Here is a 20,615-nt window from a genome sequence, read left to right on the forward strand (position 1 = left end):
ATAGAGGCAGATGGTCACTCGCCTCCCGCTTGACAATGCTCATGTCCACTATGTACTGTATTCCCATTTCATTGGAAAATATGTAGTCAAGGGTAGAAACTGATTTACCCTCAAACCTAGTGAAAGCCATGTTGGCATCTCCCGATGTTAATCCATTTATTTACACTAGAGAGTGGCATACAGCATGTTATACCATTTCAACCCCTGGCTATTACTACAAGTGGATTTGGATCAGCAACTTGAAATCTAACAGAAATATCATTGTGTATAGGGAGATCACCAATTTTTGCATTAAAATCACCCATGAGCCATATGGGATAGCGATTGTTATATAATTTTCGCTTCTGTAGTATGCTAGTGGCTTGTGGCCCAAGGATGTTTTCTGAGTCAGTACTGCGGTCATCAGTGTTCCATTCGAATGTGAGAACAGGAAGAATTCCCGTTCGTAATCAGGTGTGGCTAGGACAGGAGCTGTACATATCAGTTCTTTTAACATTGTGAAAGTGGTGTGCATTTCAGGTGTCCATGTAATTGAGGTGTTGTCTTTCTGAGCTTCTTTTAACCCTTGTAACAGGGGTCGTGTGTAGGCGGCATAGTCTAATATCCATGCCCTGCAATAGTTACATATACTGAGGAACTTCTGCATGTCCTTTACAGTATGGGACCTTGCTGCTGCTCGCACTGTTGCTGCTCTATCAGGTATTATTCTCTTGCTATTGTTAGGCAAAGTTTGAATGCAGTACCCTCTGGGAACACTACAAGCAATTATGACTACAGGTTTAAGCAAACCAACCTTTGGTATAAGTCTGTCCTACACAGTTTTGGTAGCATTTTGAGCAGCCAGGCTTATCTCAAGAATGGAAATGTGAGCAGTAATGATGTTACACAGAGGTCGACTATCAAAGGTGTTCAAATAAACTCTTGCACTCAAGGTTTCTTGGTTAAATACTTATTAATTTATTAACCAGTCAGTTATAAAACATTCAGTAGAAGGAGGCAATCATATAATAACATTCAAATATACTTCAGTAATGTACACTCTAAGTTTCTGAATCAGATAAGACCCTTTTGGGATGGCTCCAGACACAACCTACAATCACAGGTAACTTTAATAACAAGGGTGCTGGGGACATGAATATCTTACTGATGGCATTCAGAATACTTTTCAAGAGGAGTAAAAGGCAAAGGTTATTGGAACATACAAATGTTAAAATTATTTTTAGATAGTGCAAATAAGAAGAGTCAATTCAATAGGCTAGGCCAAAGTCAATGGGCTAAAGTCTTAGATAGGATAAAGCAGTCCTGGTAGTTAAACGGAAAAGTCTCCGCACAAGTTCTTACAAGTAGTTTGTAGAAGGACAAACATATGCTGGGTCACAAGTTGATTAGGCCTGTGAGTTGCAAAGATTCCAAGCTCTTTCACTGCAAGAGGTAAGTACTCTCAGTCTTGTTTTACAGTACCTTACAATGAAGAAAAAGAGGCAGCTGATGACTTCTGTTCCTGGCAGTTCCTGCAGATCTCGCTGTTCCTGGGCCTCAGTCATGGGGACAAGAGGGAGGACGTCGGGGGACTCCTGCACTGCACTGGGCCAGTCAAAAGCTTGCAACTGGCAACTTCAATTCCAGTGCCTGTAAGTAACGCTTACAAACTGGTGTCCCTCTCCCTGGTTCTACGGTTTCCTGCAGCAACTCTGAGGAAGTTCAACCAGCTCCGAGATGGGTGTCCAGGTGGCTTACTTTGGAGTTGATTGGTCCCACCAACTCAAAAGGGAGAAGTCCTCCTTGCAGGGGCTTCTCCGTCAATGCGAACTTTGCAATTCGGACATGCAGAAGGGCTTCACCGGGCAAACCAATGGTCCAAGGCTTGCAGCAGCCGTCCTCTTCAAGCTCTTCTTCAGTTCCTTCGTTCCAGTGGTCGACTCTGCCTTCCAAGCCAAGAGACTCACCTTTTATTCAGTTCTCTCACATTCATTCCAGCCTAGCTGCCGCTCACCCAGCAGGGTGGCTGTTCTTGCCGGACAGTCAGCCTGCCAATCACCAGAGTGCATTTGGGTCTCCTAGGACACTAAGCACAGGGAGTTTCGGGCACCTCCCTCACTTCCTGTCCACCCCAGACACTCGGGTGCTAGAAGCAGTCTTCACTCCTGAAGCCCGCCAAAGGCGAATTAACAAAGGGACCAAACTAGGTTTGGCACGCAGAGACAAACTCTAGAAGGACCATTCCAAAAAGAAATGGTAAAAAAAGAAGACCGGGTCATGTTTTAACAAAGTGGGGTCAGGCGCCATCTTGAAAAACATGGTTCCCACGATTTAACATTACCGGAGCTATGAATAGCTTGCAGTCAGGTAAAATCATGGTAGTTCGTTGTAAAACCACTGCCACCAGCCATTCTGAGAGGAAAGGGGAGCATTTGACTGCTACATGAGTATCTAGACATAGGGCATACTAAGTAACCCCTCCAGCACTCTATTGTAAGATACGGTGTGCTGTGTCTAGGAAGTTAAACGACCAGTAAAGTCAATTTCACTTTACTTACTCTGGAAAACAGTAGTTTATCCCAGAGAAGGTATTTAAACCTTGGGAAAGCCTGAAACGGGTTCCCTGTGCCACTGCCCTGGGGGTGCTGTGTGACACAAATGAAAAGATGATGCCTATGGAGTTGGTTAGACTCCATAACCAAAGAAAACACAGATATAAAACATATATCAAAGTACATGAGCGAGTGGGAAAAAGGCTCACACTCTCTCCAGGTAAATAAATCAAGACCTCAAAATCCAGCAGAAATGCTGGGAGTCTCTAAGGTGAAGGGAATTAGCACATTTTTGAGAATTCTCCCTAACAACCATCTTTCGAGATCAATTGACCTAGGTACAAAACTTCTGTCAGACAATAATGAAATGTGTTCATATCTACCTTGTACCCTTTGTGGGCCAGCAATTTGAGCAGGGTAACAGAATCTTTCCTTCATGTTTCTTCTCCCTTACTACATATTAGGAGGTCATCAACGTATTGAATGATGGTGTTTTGAACATCAATATTGCTGAGGTCTTCATGCAATATTCTGTTGAAAATGCTTGGCCTTTCACAATACCCCTGGGGCAGTCGGCAGTGTTCGTATCATTTCCCCCCTAGGGTGAAGGCTGTTAGGTTTTGGGAGTCTGTGTCATGGGGTACTGAGAAAAGGGCATTTTTCAAGTGCACCAAAGTGAAGTGCGTGGCCTGTTTTGGGAAACTGCACAAAATGGATGCTGGATTAGAACGAGGGGGAACTCCTTTAGGACAATGTCATTAAGTGGGCGCAGGTCCTGGACCATATGCCACGACCCCCCTTTCGCTTTCTTAATCGGATAAATCGCTGTATTGCATGGGGAGTTGAAGAGGACAATAAGACCCTGTTATAGCAGTGCACATATAGTGTCTTTTATCCCTTGCTCTGCCTCTCTTGGTAGGGGGTACTGTCTAACCCTGGGCAATACTGCCCCAGGTTTAAGTTTTAATTTTATGGAGTTCACTAATTTCAATAACCCTACATCATGGGGGTTTGTGCTCCTTAAATTTGATGGTGTCATGGGTACAGGCCTGATTAGCACTACCAAGTCATCTCTGTCCTTAATTCATGATGGCAGAGGGGGAAAACAGGCAGGAACAATGAGGGTGGGAGCCTGGCGAACAAGAAATAGGTTAACATCCAGTTCACCCATAGGGATTCCCCACGCCCATAGAATAACATGAGACTTCCTGTTTCCACCAAAAAGGATCCTTATGTGCCAGTTCAGAACTAGGTTGTACGCTCTAGTCTCTGGGCGTGGCTGTCTATAAAAGCCACGCCCAATGAACAAACCATGCTTTGTGTGCTTTCTGTAGCTTCAGGCACACGCTTACCTGTTCCTGACTCCAGAGTTTTTCTGCAGCATTTTCGCAGCACTCGCGGGCTGGCAAGCCAATCCTCTGCTCTGCGAACTCTTGCGCCTGAAAGAAGAACGAAAGAAGACGGCAGTTCCGCTGCTAAACCCCGCTGTTTCCCACTTACCTCTCCAGCGGCCGCTTTCGGAACTCAACTCTCAGAGACTCCTGCAGCTCTCTCTTCGACTCGCAGACCGGCGAGTCTCTCCCGCTTCGCCTTCTCATCAGCCGCCTTCAGACTTCCGTCTCTGCAGCTCCGAACTCCTGCAAAAGAGAAAAGCAGAGAAAACAGGTTAGAACTTGGAGCGCATCTTTAAGTTGCAATACCTTAGCCTGTTATATTACAAACCTGAATAATTCATGTGCCCTAACCCAGTGAAGTAACTGGGGGACCGCAGGGATTCTGCACTTACCTTTTTTTTAAATATATTTTTATTAACTTTTAAACACACACAACAAACTAAACAAACAGTGCAAAAAAGGTTAATAATCAAATATACATTATTGCATGCAGGTCCACGGTTCCTCCCCTCCCCTACCCCCCAGCCTACTTCCTTATTTATTCCGCCTCTGCTTCCTGCGTTAGGAGTTCCTCATCATCTGCACACATTGAATCCTGACCACTAGACTCATCATACGTGGACCCAAAAAGTTCTGTTATTAGTTGCCTTCAATTCGCCAAAGAGCTGCCTCTTCCCCCTCCCCTCCTCTGCCCGCCTCTTACCACACCCCCGTCTCTGACTCTGCCCATTGCTGCAGATCTTTCCACCATAGGTCGAGTTTAGGTTTATAGCACGCCTTCCACCCCTTAGCAATTCTTTTTGCCAAGACATACGCCAGGTCTTTCAGCTTGCTCACATGCTGAAGTTTACGTGGCCTGGGGAACCCTCCTATTAGGCAAGCCCACGCTGTGTCTACCCTCATTTTAATACCTTTGCCATCCATCTTTTGTGCGATTTCCCCCCAGAATTGCCCTATTATCGGGCACGACCATAACATGTGCGTCATCCCGACGTTTTCTTCATTGCACTTCGGGCATGCTTGGCGCCCTGCCTTCTAAAATTTGGCTATTCTCTGGGGTGTCATATACGCCCTGTGGGTTACATATAATTGTATCTGTTGCAATCTGGCGTTTCTTGACACTTTTTTGTGGTACCCTTGAGCTCGCTCCCACATCCCATCACTCATCTGGGTCCCCACCTCTTCCTCCCAGTCCAGCCTGAGTTGCGTCACCTCTTTCCCCACCTTAGTCATTATCATCTCATATATCCTAGATGTTTCGTGCCCTCTTTCCACTATATCATATATCATATCTATGGTGGTATCCGGCTCCTCTGCCAGCACAATCTCTGACCAGGTCTCTCTGATTCGCTGTACCATCCTGTGATACGCTATGTACTGGCCCTCCTGTAGCCCCGTATCTTCCACCAGTTCTTCAAAGTCCCGTATGGTCCCCTCCTGCCATACATCCCCCATTATTGCTACCCCAGCCGTTTCCCAGTATCTCCTAATAGCCTGCCTAAATTGCCTGTCCTTGCCCGCCACGACAACCAATGGGACCTGCGGGGAGCATGGGGCCGGGTTTCCCATTAACTGACAGGCCTTCTGCCATATCTCCCACCCGAGCTTCATCATCCCCAGGCGTCTCCCCATTTCCCGCTTGGGTAACCAAATCACTTCCTTTAGAAAGAATGGGGCGCTATCCCTTTGAAATAGTTTAAATTCCGAGGTTGGCTCATCAGAGGGCCATTTAGCTACAAATTGAAGTTGGCTGGCGGTGTAGTATGCCTCAAAATTCAGTAGTTTAATGCCTCCCTTCTCATATGGATTTTGTAACTTCCATAGGGCCACTCTGTGCCTCGTCCCGTGCCATAAGTAGTCCCTGCATACACTGTCTCATTCGGCAAAAAACGCTCTAGGTATCAAGTATGCAATGTTCGTGAAGCAGTGCAACAACCTCGGCAATACCACCATTTTAAGCATTGATCCTCGTCCCATCGTTGCCAGGGGGAGCTTAACCCAAAACTTCATGCTGTTCTCTATTTTCTTAATCACCATCTCCGTGTTTTGTGCATGTTCCTCGTCTACCGTATGATATTTGTTTATTCCCAGATATCTAAAGGTGTTAGCCGCCCACGGTACCTGCAGGATCGGTAGCCTATCTGCAGGGACCCCCCTGTACCCGCCCAATGGGAATACACAGGACTTTCTCGGGTTCACCGCTATGCCAGAGGGCCCCGCAAATCGGTCCATCACCTCCAGTATGTATTGGAGGTTCTCCTCGGGGTAGCGTAGGTACAACAACATATCGTCTGCGTACAGGGAGATTAACTGTGGCTCCCCTCCCAGGGGGATACCTATCACGTCATACTGCTGCCTCAGTTATATAGCCAAGGGCTCTAGTGCCGGAATATACAGCATAGGGAACCATGGGCATCCCTGCCTAGTACCCCTGCTTAGTTGCCACCTCTGCGATATAACCGTCCCTGTCTTTACCCTGGCCAAAGGCGCACTATATATGAGCTTGGCCCACTGAAGATATCCCAGTCCTACGCCATAGCCGCTCAGCGTCGCAAGCAGCCAGGGCCATCTGACCGAGTCAAACGCCTTAATGGATCCGGCACTTACCTAAATCCGAATTCATTCTGTGATCCAATTGTGTTCATCTGCTAACCTGGCAGCTCAGAGGATCCAGTGAGGTAACTGGCTCCGGGAACATTTATTAGGAGAACCACAGAACTCCTCCAAACCAACCCATTCTCTATACAGTGGCCTCTTCGCCACAACCAAACAGCAGTGCTCATCACCGCTGTGCAAGCACATCAGCAAGCAAAACCTGCACCAAGCCAGAGCACCGGCCATCAGGCTCCGAACCATAGCACCCCTGCAGATGCAGGACGGAGTGCCCACCATCCCAAAATAAGAGGTGAGCCCCTGAATCACAGTATTCTAGCACACAGGAAACTAGGGGAAGAGGGCTCCCAGGGTCTAGATAACACCACTCACTAACCCGTTACTCTCCTTGCAGGCAGACTTCCCATTACTCCGGGTGAGTCGGGTGAGTAGAAAAGCAGGGCAGAGATCGGCGGACTCCATCGCTCCTGCGGAGATTCAGGTGAGCGTGACAGATGGCACCTGCTGCAAGTCCATATCGCAAAAAGTTGGCGGTGCACTGACAATGGCCATGTCAGTTTTTCACTCGTCGGTTTTGTATCATTATATCGCATGGCATGCATATTTCCATTATTGTTTCCCCGTCTAATAATTAATTAGTGTTATTGTCAGTGAACAGCTCTTCATCAGTTAATTCATGTAATGGTACGTTTGGGTCAATGCACAGTACCATCCGCCACTCGACGCTATGTGTGTCCAGGCCTATCGCCACAATACGTTTTGCCAAAACCTGTACCCCTTGCAGATTGAGAGACAGGACAGTGCCGGTCACTACTCTTGCTAATACTTGTATGCCATAAATGAACATGTCTGCGTTGGTTGGTATTCCTTGTATGGCTGTCTCGTTAGCTATTGTCTGTATTAGTAACATTGCTTGCATTGAGTACATATCAGGGGTAGAGCACACTATCCCTCGATCAGTAAATGGGATGGTCATATTAAGCTTACTGAGCAAATCTCGTCCCAACAAATTTACAGGTGAGTTCTCATGGTAAAATAGGGGTGCTCGTACCGTTTTCCCTCCTATTCTAACATCTAAATCTTCTGTGTTAGGAACCGTGACCACAACCCCAGAGAATCCTTGCGTCTCGAGATTTTTGCCAGATAACGGGAAATCACCTTCGCATAGACATGATTTCTCTGCCCCTGAGTCACCATAAAGATTAACTGTTTGTTCCCTATCTCTGCCTCCACCAGTGGTTCCTCGTCTGGGCGTAAGGTAGTCGATAGGATAGGACCCGCAAGTGCTCTCTGTGGGCTGTCCTAGTCTGGGTAGGTGATCGCTCCAGGGCAAGGGAAAACGTTTTTGCTCAGTACACATGTTCCCTGGTAAGGCGCTGGTGTCCCGTTGACAGTGGTGACGAATGGGTTTGCATGTGTATTCGAGACTTGGTTCTGACGGGTAGGGCGGGACTGTAGGCAGTGCGGGGGGTATCAGAGTGTGTTGTACCCTGGTATAGGTCTACTGTCAGGCTGCCCATCTGGTTAGTAGTTTTCTATGGGCAGGCCATACGGGCTACCTGGGTGTGGGTGGCCATACTGTTGTTCAGTACTGTACCTCTGATTATTTTGATAATTGGCCACAGGTCGGTATGCAACATTCCCTTGCAAAATGGCCCCACCTCCTGCACGACCAACATGGTCCGGGTCCGCCTTCCCTTGGTTCTTGTCCTCCATATCCCCCTCCTCCTCCTCCATGTTGCCCTTTGTGCCCACCTCTCCCTCTCGCGGGTCTTCCTTGCCATTGGGGTCCTATGTACCGTTCTTCTCCACCCCAATTTTCCTGTCCATTGTCTGCCCATGTGGCTGCCACCCTAGCTTGTAGGGCTACTGACCCCTCCCCTTCTTCTCCCTGCCGTTCTGGGGGTGGCACTGCAGTTACTGCTGCGTCCTTTACTAACTTACTCTGCACAAGCTTTGCTTCATCCGCTAATCTCTTCTGGGCTATTTCTTTTTCCCTTTCTTTGATCCTCCTGCAATGATTTACTCTGTTAATGATGAAATAGAATAGGGAGGCAAATTGGTCCCAGGTCGTGCCCGTCTCCGCGTGCCACATCTCCTGCACCGGAAGAATAAACTGTGCAGCATCTTCCTTGTCCCCCATAGGGCACTGCATTACAGAGTGTCAATTTGGGGTGTCAGGGAAGGTCCTTTGCAGTGCATGCCATACTTGTGCTGTCACATTATTAAAGGATGCCCCACCGTGCATGTCGCTCCCCATGGTCACTATTGGGAACCCTGCCTATACGCCTAATGCATCTGCTTGGTCACCTACTGCAGATATTAAGAGGCTTTTAATATCTCTGATGGCTAATGGGACCCCTGTTGTATTCTTTTCAAATGCATAAATCCATTTCCCTGCACCCCCCAATAGCGGTGGACGTGCCTTGAGGAGATTATTCTTGTCCATCAGTGCCCAGGACACGTAATGGGGTTGTCCTGCTCCTTTAAGGATGAGGGGCATCTGTAGTTATGATCTCACCTTTCCGATACTTACTTTTACTCCTTTCTTTTTTGCCAATGTCATTCTCCCTATCCTGCTTCGGTGCCTTCCCTCCCATCCTTCTTCCACTTCTGTTATTTGCTGAGTTGCCCACTGGATTTGCTGTATCCCTCCTACTGCCCCTTCATTGGACTCATCAAGGTCCCTCCAGCATTCCTCTTCTCTTTCTGAGGCTACTGTATCGTATCCTACACTTTCTATCTCACCTTCTCATTCTACCCGGAACGTTTTAATTGGGGCGCTGTCTATTCAGAAACAGAAATCCCCCGATTTCCATTCATCTTCTGGCAATAGAGACGAGCTCTTTACTGGGGGTTGTAATGGCAGTTGCCCTCCCAGGGATAGTGGCGGTGTTCGCACAGTGTTCGTAATCGGTCCAATTCTGCCTGTGTGGATGTTAATACGATTTCTTAATCTCAGGTGGAGGGCCCTTTGGTGGCAGGAGTCGTGTTTGATGGAACATATGGAGGGGGTGGTGCAGTTACTGGCGTGGCTGGCACACTCCCCCCTGGCACGTACATGGTGTCAGTGTACCTGTAAGGCTCACCTGATTCCCACGGAGGCGCAGGTCTGGCTTCAAGTGCTGATGCTTCTTCAATGGTGAAGCGCAGGACTCTGAAGATGGACAGGAAGGGCCCTCTACTCTGGCTTCTCCGGCTCGCAGGAATATTCCCCTGTGCGTGAAAAGGGAGTATTACCTACTGACTGAGTTATGATCAAGCCTCCCGCTCTCTTCCAACCCTCCACGATACCCTGCCACGATTCCCCGTGAAGTCTCACCTTAGGGTCAGGAAGGATGAGCTCTCCATCCTGCTTCTGATGCAGGGGCGCGTTGAAACCCAGTTACTTCACTGGATTGAGGATTGATGGGAGTTCAGGTAAGCTTGACTATTCAGGTAAAGCTCTGTAAAAGTTATGTTGCAAGTTCAAAAGTCCAAGCTTAATAATAATGTTCATTGTCTTTTTGCAGCAAGCGCTAATGTTTATGTCTTTTTTCCCCTTAGGGGCCGGGGTTCGGAATGCCGGAGATATGGCACCGACCCGAAGTGAAACGTGCAGTTCCAGTTCCAGTAAATGGCAGGTTAGTTCTGGATAAGCCCTCGGGAACTGACTTTGCATACGCTCATTCAATGTCTTTGCCTTTTTTCCCCATAGGGGCCGGGGTCTGGAAAATTCCTGGAAGCGGCAATACCCGAAATGAAATGAGGTAAGTCTTATTCCCTTCCTTCTCTCACCTCTTATTCTTGTCTTTTTCTCTAGGCTCTGGGAAGTGGCTGGGTATCCGGATGATCGCTGCTGAAGATGGAGGAACCCAGGAAAGGCGAGTGAAATGCAGCGCTGCAGCGATCGTAACGAAATGCTTTTAAAAATAATGTCTTCCCTTTCAGGATCGTCGGTGATGTCTCTGTGGTGCAGATTTAGCTGGTAAGGTCTCTTGTCTCCCTTTGCAGGTGACCCAGGATGCTGACAGGCGTGGCTGAAGTCCAGAAGCAGGAGCTGACACAGTGAGCGTCCAGCTGCGAGGAGCAGAACTACGCGAAGCGTGAGTTGCTGATCGGGTGTGGTTTAAATAGCTTTGGAAGAAGTCCCAAGTGTGTATCCTTCCTCCGATCAGGTATGTATCCTTCCCCGACCACACCCGGGTGGAAAGTAGTCCCACAGGTAAAGTAGTTCCATTCAGGCCTCAAGAGGGCCTGGATGTGGCAGCATGGTCTGCATCAGGTAAGTGCACATGAAAACACTTGCACACATGTCTAGCTTTATGGGCCTGGCGCCTAAGGCGCCAGGCAGAGGTCCAACATGAGCCTGGCGCCTAAGGCGCCAGGACTGCGTCCAAAGGGCCCCAGCTTGGGCCCGTTGGCACTCCCCTGGGGGAAATGATGCCTGCCTCTGGGGTCGCTGGGTCGGACCTGGCTCCTTGGAGGTAGGCATCATGACAGTACCCCCCTCAAGGCCCCTCCCAAGGATCTTCCCTCCGGGGGTTTGGGCTTGTTCGGAAATCTCCGGTAAAACCTTTGTACTAATCGAGGTGCGTGGACATGGTTACTAGGCTCCCACGATCTCTCTTGAGGTCCATATCCCTTCCAGTCAACAAGATAGAAGAGTTTTGACTTTACCACCTTGGAGTCTAAAATGTCTTTAACTTCGAATTCTAATTCCCCTTCAATTTGAACTGGATCTGGAGGCTTGGACAATCGGGTTCCTGGTTGTACTGGCTTCAAAAGTGATGCATGAAAAACTGGATGAATACGCATGTTGGACGGTAGATCCAGTTTAAAGGCCTCTGGGTTGATTGTAGCTTTGATGGGATAAGGTCCTATGAATCTGGGATTGAGGGTTCGCGGGCCCTTGAGGGGTAAATGTTTTGTTGCTAGCCATACCTGGTCTCCTACTTGGTAAGGAGGAGTTCTACTTCGGTGCAAATCAGCGTTTTCTTTATACTTTTTCTTGGCTTGCTGTAAATGAGTTGCAGCTTCTTTGAAGGCTTGGGTTATTGTGGAATGCAGATGATTTACTGCGGGCATTTCCAGGGTCAGAGGTGGATCTAGGTCAGAGGTCTGAGGATGGTGACCATACAAAGTATAAAAACGGGTTTGTCCGGTTCCAGAATGCACTGAATTATTGTATGCATATTCTGCAATCCAAAGGATGTCTTCCCAATTTAACTCAGATTGGTGTAACATGCACCGAAGATATTGCTCGAGAGTCTGATTGGTTCTCTCGGTTTGTCCGTCGGTCTGGGGGTGGTGGCTGGTGGATAACCGCACATCTATTTGTGCTAGTTGGCAACACTTCTTCCAAAAATGTGAGATAAATTGACTTCCACGATCCGAGACTAATATGGAAGGGAAACCATGTATGCAAACTATATTCTCCAGGAATTCTTTGGCCAAGGTGGAAGCTGAAGGCAACCCCTTTAAAGGGATAAAGTGGGCCATTTTGGAGAATAGGTCCACAATTACAAGGATTGTGTTGTAACCAGCACAATGAGGCAGGTCTGTTATAAAGTCCATTGACACGGTGTGCCATGGCGCCGGTGGAATATCCAAGGGCTGAAGTAGGCTGGCTGGCCTTTTCTTTTGAGCCTTGTTTTGGGCACAAATTCCACAAGACAGTACAAAAGACTTTGTCTTTTCTCCAAGAAGGCCACCAGAAGTGGCGTTTGATTTTTTCCTCTGTTTTAGCGATACCAGGGTGTCCTTCCATTAAAGATTCATGATGATGGGCAATAACAAGTTCTTCCAATTCTTTACTTGGCAGAAACAACCGCTCCTGGAAGTAGGGTAAGTCATCCTTAACGGTGTAATGACCTTTTGACTCCATTCCAGTAAGGTTGAAGAGTCAAGAAGTTGTTTTACTTGCGTTTGGATATCCTCAATAGTTTGCAATGAAGTCAAGCATAAGATTCTTTGCTCAGGTATGATGGGCACAGGTTCTAAGCTCGAATTAGGTTCTTCTATGCCAATCCGGGATAAGGCGTCCGCTTTTCCATTCTTGCAGCCAGGGCGATAGGTAATTACAAAATCAAATTCCGCAAAGAATAGAGCCCATCGGAGTTGTCGTGAAGATTGAGCTTTGGCCGTTTTTAAATACTGTAAGTTTCTGTGGTCCGTAATTACGGTGATGGTGTGTCTTGCCCCGAGAAGGTAGTGACGCCAAGCCTTGAAAGCAGATTTGATGGCCAGTAACTCTTTATCGGTAATTGCGTAGTTGATTTCAGGAGAAAATGTTCTCGACCAAAAGGCCACTGGGTGTAGTTGGTTAGTTTCTGGGTCTCTTTGCGACAGGACAGCTCCCATGGCCGAACTGGATGCATCGGTTTCCACTATGTACGGGAGATGTGGGTGCGGGTGCTTCAATACAGGTGCAGAGGTGAATTTGGTTTTCAGGTCCTGGAATGCTTGTCCGGCCTCAAGAGTCCATTCGAAGCGTTTGTTTTTCTTTAGGAGAGCGGTGATGGGTTGGACTGTTGGCGAAAATTCCGGGATGAATCTTCGATAGAAATTGGCAAAGCCGAGCATGCTCTGAACTCCCTTCACAGAGCTTGGAGATGGCCATTTGAGGATGGCGTCCACCTTTCGCGAGTCCATTCGGACTCCTTGAGGTGTCAGGATGAATCCGAGAAACTCAACTTCTGTGGTATGAAAAACGCATTTTTCGAGTTTTGCAAATAATCTGTGCTGGCGCAGTTTCTCAAGAACTGCCCTAACATGTTTTCTGTGATCAGATTCTGAAGAAGAGTACACCAAGATGTCGTCAATGTAAACAATGGCACAGACATCGATAAGTTCCCGAAGAACATCATTCATAAAGTACTGAAAGGAGGCAGGTGCATTGCACAAACCGAAGGGCATCACCTGATATTCAAAGAGCCCAAACTTGGTGCGGAATGCAGTCTTCCATTCGTCGCCTTCTTTTATGCGCACCAGGTGATAAGCTCCTCGGAGATCTAACTTGGTGTACACACAAGCGTCTTTCACCTGGTCGATAAGCTCAGGGATCAAGGGCAGAGGATAACAATTCTTAATCGTTATTTGATTTAGGGCGCGATAGTCAATACATGTTCTAAGGTCGCCTTCTTTTTTCGGCACGAAGAACAGAGCTGAAGAGACAGGAGACTTGGACGTGCGAATAAAACCATTGGCTAGGTACTGATCTAAATACTGACGCAAATGCAGGTTCTCAGGTTCCGTAAGAGCATAAATCCTACTACAAGGTAGTTGAGCATTGGGTACTAGATCGATTTGGCAATCATAAGACCGATGGGGAGGTAACGTGTTAGCCTGTTCTTTCTGAAAAATGTCTTGGAATTCTTGGTATTCTGACGGTAGCTGTACAGGGGTGGAAGTTGCTGAGGCTAGACCCATAGCTGGATTTCTTGGATAACAAGTTGGTTCACAATCAGGAAAACTTATCTTCTTTGCTCGCCAGTCAATTCTGGGATTATGTGTTCCTAACCAAGGAATTCCAAGAATTACTTGAAATTGTGGGGCCTTGATAACATCAAACACGATTGCTTCCCGATGTCCATCCTGACCCACCAGTGTCACTTCAACAGTGGAATGCGTTACAGGCCCTGAGGCTATTTTGGTTCCATCTACTGTAGTAATGACATCTTGGGTTACTTTCGGGCGGAGAGGAAGCTTAATCCTGGAAGCCAATTCACGGTCTATGTAATTTGCAATAGCTCCACTGTCGATGTATGCAACTGCTGAGGCTGTTTTGGGTCCACGAGCACCATTGGCATGACAAAATGCGAGGTCAAAGAGTTAGTTTTCAAGCTCGGCAAGCGGACCCCTACGCTTGCCGGGCTAGGTCGTTTCCCGAATCAGGTGTCACTAATTCGTTATCAGTAGCTCCAACCACCTTCTTAAGTGGTTTAACTGGACAATTTCGAAGAAAGTGACCGGAAGTCCCGCAATACAGACAAAGTTGCATTTGCCGCCTTCTCTCTCGTTCTGTCTGCGTTAATGGTCCTTTAACACCACCGATTTGCATAGGTTCAGATACGTCGATACTGTTGGAGTTAGCGTGGGTTTTGATCGGTGCTCGGTTTTCATACTTGAACCGATCTGCTTTTCTATTTTGAAGTCTGTGATCAAGTTGAACCACCAAGTCAATGTAGTCTGCGCAGACCTAGGGTGGGTTTACTATCTGAGCTAGAACATCCTTAAGCTCTCCGCGCAGGCCTCGATGAAACAATGAGATCATTTTGCTTTCTGGCCATCCAGTTTCCACAACCAGTCTGTTAAAGGTGGCTATGTAGGACAGAAGATCCTGATTACCTTGTCGTAAAGATAGCAGTTCGTTATCAAGGGCCTGTCCTTGAGAGTATCGAGCGAACAATCTTTCCATGCTGGCCTGGAAGCCCTGAAAATTCTGGAGGATGGGATCATCCTGATTTACCAATGGAATAGACCAATCGGCAGCACTGCCACCGAGGTAAGATAGTATAAAGGCTACCTTGGTCTGGTCGTTAGGGAAGGCTCCGGGTCTGCATAGAAAGTGTAAACGACATTGGTTCATAAAGACGGCATATTTCTTGGGATCCCTCGCAAAACGTTCAGGCGGGGCCAAAGGCATGTGTCCAGGTAGATTAATTTGTACCGGGTTACTCAAACCCATTGATGTGGAAATGTCTCCGGAATTAGGCAAAGGAGTGTGCCCTGCCTGGGCCTGTAATAACCTTTTGGCTAGGTCATCTGTTCTTTCCTTGGATAAGATCAGTTCTCTTTTGAGAGCGTTAGTCTCCTGGCGGGCTGAGTGCACCTCTGCCCGTAATTCCCCCAAAAGCTGGGCCAGCTAGTCAGTCTCGGAAGTCTCCATAGCGCCCGGGTGGGAAATTGTGGGTAGGCTTCGCGTTCTATAACGCTCACCTGATTCCCACGGAGGCGGAGGTCTGGCTTCGAGTGCTGATGCTTCTTCAATGGTGAAGGGCAGGACTCTGAAGATGGACAGGAAGGGCCCTCTACTCTGGCTTCTCCGGCTCGCAGGAATATTCCCCTGTGCGTGAAAAGGGAGTATTACCTACTGACTGAGTTATGATCAAGCCTCCCACTCTCTTCCAACCCTCCACGATACCCTGCCACGATTCCCCGTGAAGTCTCACCTTAGGGTCAGGAAGGATGAGCTCTCCATCCTGCTTCTGATGCACGGGCGCGTTGAAACCCAGTTACTTCACTGGATTGAGGATTGATGGGAGTTCAGGTAAGCTTGACTATTCAGGTAAAGCTCTGTAAAAGTTCTGTTGCAAGTTCAAAAGTCCAAGCTTAATAATAATGTTCATTGTCTTTTTGCAGCAAGCGCTAATGTTTATGTCTTTTTTCCCCTTGGGGGCCGGGGTTCGGAATGCCGGAGATAATGCACCGACCCGAAGTGAAACGTGCAGTTCCAGTAAATGGCAGGTTAGTTCTGGATGAGTGCTCGGGAACTGACTTTGCATACGCTCATTCAATGTCTTTGTCTTTTTTCCCCATAGGGGCCGGGGTCCGGAAAATGCCTGGAAGCGGCAAGACCCGAAATGAAATGAGGTAAGTCTTATTCCCTTCCTTCTCTCACTTCTTATTCTTGTCTTTTTCTCTAGGCTCTGGGAAGTGGCTGTGTATCCGGATGATCGCTGCTGAAGATGGAGGAGCCCAGGAAAGGCGAGTGAAATGCAGCCCTGCAGCGATCGTAACGAAATGCTTTTAAAAATAATGTCTTCCCTTTCAGGATCATCGGTGATGTCTCCGTGGTGCAGATTTAGCTGGTAAGGTCTCTTGTCTCCCTTTGCAGGTGACCCAGGATGCTGACAGGCGTGGCTGAAGTCCAGAAGCAGGAGCTGACACGGTGAGCGTCCAGCTGCGAGGAGCAGAACTACGCGAAGCGTGAGTTGCTGATCGGGTGTGGTTTAAATAGCTTTGGAAGAAGTCCCAAGTGTGTATCCTTCCTACGATCAGGTATGTATCCTTCCCCGACCACACCCGGGTGGAAAGTAGTCCCACAGGTAAAGTAGTTCCATTCAGGCCTCAAGAGGGCCTGGATGTGGCAGCATGGTCTGCATCAGGTAAGTGCACATGAAAACACTTGCACACATGTCTAGCTTTATGAGCCTGGCGCCTAAGGCGCCAGGACAGAGGTCCAACATGAGCCTGGCGCCTAAGGCGCCAGGACTGTGTCCAAAGGGCCCCAGCTTGGGCCTGCTGGCACTCCCCTGGGGGAAATGATGCCTGCCTCTGGGGTCGCTGGGTCGGACCTGGCTCCTTGGAGGTAGGCATCATGACAGTACCCCTCTGCGGGTCTCGTGAGCAATGGGTATATTTTCTTTGGTTCCTCACTCTCTTTCTCCATTCTTCCCCCTCTCTCATTTGGCATTACCAGGAGCTCTGCCCCCTTTTCTTTCTTCTTTGTAGGGGGGCGTTTCTTCGAACATCCTCCACAAATCTAGCACTTCTCGTCTGTTTTGGAGCCGTTTCCCCTTATATTTAGCCATTAAATAAGTTGCCTCATGGTCATATATCCCCTTGTCAAAAGACCCCTCTATGGCCAGACGTAAGGTGACCCTTCACCTTATATTTGTTACCCATTGCCCATGGTATTTCTTTATTCGGTCACTGTACAAGGGGAAATGCTTACAGATCTGTGAAAGTGGCGTATCCATTCCCATATTCGTAAACAGGCCTTTCTCTCCTGCCCTGTCTCCCCTTTACTTTCAAGTTTTAACCTTTGGTCTATTAATCACAATTTTCAATGTTTTACTTCAACACACTACTTATGCATTGTCATGAGGGGCACATAGGAACATTAACTATTGAACATGTTAACACAACAAACCAACAAATATACTTACAACATCAAACAAAGAACAAAAAACCTTAAAATATTCTTATATGCCCTTGATCCCTTCTCATTAAATCTTACTCGCCCTTCATCCACACTCAGCACTCACATCACCTCTGCCCCCTCCTGGGCCTACCTCCATATAATTATAGAACACTCCAAATAATAACCACTTCTATTTACAGAGCCTACTAAATATATGAGGCTCCTACTTTTTTCCTTTTCCTCACTTATTTCCAGCATTGGTCGAGACAGTGCTTTGCGGCGCCGCCTTCCACCCCCTTTCGGAGCTAGGTTCCTGTATCGCCTCTTATTTTATCACCTTTCTCTTCTTTGTATATTTAAAAACCTAATGGCCATGAAAAGGAAAAAGCGTTTTGTTTTCCACAATCACTCTATTCATTCACCCCCAACCTTTGCGGTTTATGGTCATAATACCGAATTTAGAAATCTCGAAAAAAAAATCTCGAAAAAAAAGGGCGAAAAAAAAAATGTCGAATTTTTTTGATGACGTTTTTTATTCGAAATGGGGGGTTCCCCCTCAACCCCCCTTTTTATTTATTTTTTTATTTTACCCCTTTTGTTTTACTTACCTGACCCCAAAAACACATAAATAAATAAATAAATAAATAAATCGATATTTTTTTCGAGATTTTTGTAATTCGATATTATTTTTTCGGCCTTTTGACTGACCACCGTTGCGTGTTGCCTTTAATTAATCTGCTCCACACCTTCCCACTTCCCTTCCTTTATTTTCCCTTGTAATCAATACGTTCCCGTGGTCTTCCAAGAGCCTCCTTTCACAGGCTATCCACAAGTGGGGGCCTCCCCGTCGTGGCCCCACCCGGCTCCGGCGAGCAGTTGGGTATTTGCAAAGCCGGGACCCACAAAACCTTCTCCGCTGCCTATGCATTTTTGTTTGGGGACTGATCAGCCGTAGGTGGGGGGCGGCCTTTCCGGGGAGGGCCTGGATCTTGCCGCAGGTACGGGGCATCAAGGAATATCATGTTGGGGTCACCAAATGAAGGCACCCACTCCCCAACACGCAATATCCACTGGAACAAATAATGGACACACCCTGCTAGGGAATGATTCCATGAGATGTATTGCAAGTAAAGAAAATTTATATAGATAAGTTGTGCATGCAGAGAACTCTGCTGCCCTGACGGAAATACTAGGAAATACCATCCAGCAGGTTTAGGGAGCAAAGAATGGTTCCAACCAAGTGAACCTGCTTATATGAGGGCAGGATTTTTCGGGCAAGCGTGTAGCCTAATTATTTATGCAGGCCTCACAGTTCATGGTTGGAGGGGCTACATTAGCCCCCCCCCTCCACAGAGATGCACACACCGGCAACAGGAGCATGCTCCCTGCAGGCCTGCTAATGGTTCCCTCCCAGGAACAATGAAAAAGCTGGGAGTGGCACACAGGGCTCAATGCTGAACCTGAAATCAGAGATTTCCGGATTCCCCTGAGAAGAAAGACAACAATCTCGGGGGGAGTTTAACAGGCTTTTTCGAATGAAACCGAAAATCAGAAACCATAGCTATGCTCAACACCTTATTGGGAGTTCTCATGAACTGCTCCGCTTCCCCATTTGCCCTGGGCCACATGGGGGTAATCTTGCAATGATGGATCCCGTATTCAGGAGCTGGCTGAACCTCTCACCTTGAAACAGCAGCCCGTTGTCAGAGCACACCACCTGTGGCAGTCCATAGCAAACACCTTCTCCAGGGCAGCTGCCACGTCACCAAATCCAGGAACTCCACTTCGGGGTATCGAGTCCACTGGCCAATCACTAGCAGAAAGTGTGTGCCACTTCCTGTCGACCCAAAATCTATGTTTACCGTCTCCCACAGCTGTGTGTTTCGGGGCATGGACTCAATGGATAGCTCACGTTGTGCTGGGGCTGCTGCATAGCACCAGATGCATCTGGCTACAAATGCCTCAATTTTCTTTCCAAATCGGGAAACCAGACCTTCACCCTCCGATGAGCCTTCGTTTTGGCCATCCCCTGATCTCCGTGGTGGGCCAGCAAGATCACTTGCTGAATCTTGCTCGCCGCAATCATCAATCTGTCCACTCTCAGCAGCAGGCCTGATTCAGTGAACAACAGCTCATCCCTCACTGTCCATATTCGTTTTAGGGTGATACAGGCCACTGGGTTCTCTTGCGGAGTCCTTCCAGAATGGTCTCCCACTCCCCTTTCTGCAGTGCACCCCTTAGGAGGCCAAAACACTCATCTTCCTCCAAGGCTTTTGACAGTTCCTCGATGGGAATAGAGTTCGGAGTGGAAGATTCTATGATCACCGAACATGTTCTTCTGCGTCCTCGGCCGTGTCCTCCCCGTCGACTCCGTTCTTCTGTGGGTGCCTCGATAAATAGTCTGCTGTATTGTTGGCATCAGGTTGGTACACCAAAGGGACTCCATATTCTAGGAGAGCCAGCATCCACCTCTCTGTTCTGGAAAGGGGCTTTGAGCATGACCCTGCCAAAATCGGCAGCAGAGGCTTGTGGCCCATCACTACCGTTACATGCCTTCCTAGCAAATACAGGTGGAAATGCTGCAAGGCCAAACGGGCTTGTATCCGCAACTATTTCAGACCGAAGAGACGGGTCAAAGAATGCTATTGTGTCCTCCGCCGTGAGGGCCAACTTCATGTCATCAAAAGCGACTTTCTCCATTAGGCCCCACTGCCAGATGTTGACCTTACTCGTTAGGGTCCTCAATGGCTCTGACCTCGTGGCCAGATTCCTGATGAATCTCCCGCAGTGTTTTGTCACAAATGTCTGTGATGAAAAACCTGGTTTTGAGTGCTCTGGATCTGTGTTCCACTTGAGATACAAACGCCCCATCAGCGGAATGGGCTAGTCCCCTCCGAACGTGAATATGTGGGCCATTGTGTGCTTCAGCACTGGAAGGTCATCCATTGCCTCATAATGCGTTTTGGCCATGACGTTAACGGACGCCCCTGTGTCCACGAAGATGGGAAACGTTGAGGCCCCAACTGGTACTGTACACTTTGCTTGTCTCCTAGTCTTCACCTTTAGCACACTCACACTGGATATAAAGAATATGTTTCCTCATCCTCCTCTTCAATCTCCAGTTCTGCCACCTCCTCTTCTTGTTCCATGAGGGCCACAATCTGAAGGCGCTGTTGTCTGAAGGACCCAACCCTGACTGGGCCCATCTGAACGACCACTGGGAGTGGTATG

At 47.9% G+C, this 20,615-nt stretch overlaps 1 long non-coding RNA gene across 1 annotated transcript in view; it reads right to left on the reverse strand.

Annotated features, from left to right (window-relative positions):
* Positions 1-20,615, reverse strand: part of LOC138513310 (uncharacterized) — an 80,856-nt gene that overhangs the window by 35,217 nt on the left and 25,024 nt on the right. The window contains exon 2 of the long non-coding RNA XR_011281741.1: positions 4,032-4,168. This is a non-coding gene — a long non-coding RNA (uncharacterized lncRNA). The remainder of the gene's footprint in view (positions 1-4,031; positions 4,169-20,615) is intronic.

Source organism: Ambystoma mexicanum, chromosome 12 (assembly GCF_040938575.1).
Source record: "Ambystoma mexicanum isolate Mex_15411 chromosome 12, UKY_AmexF1_1, whole genome shotgun sequence".
Classification (NCBI taxonomy): Eukaryota; Metazoa; Chordata; class Amphibia; order Caudata; family Ambystomatidae; genus Ambystoma; species Ambystoma mexicanum.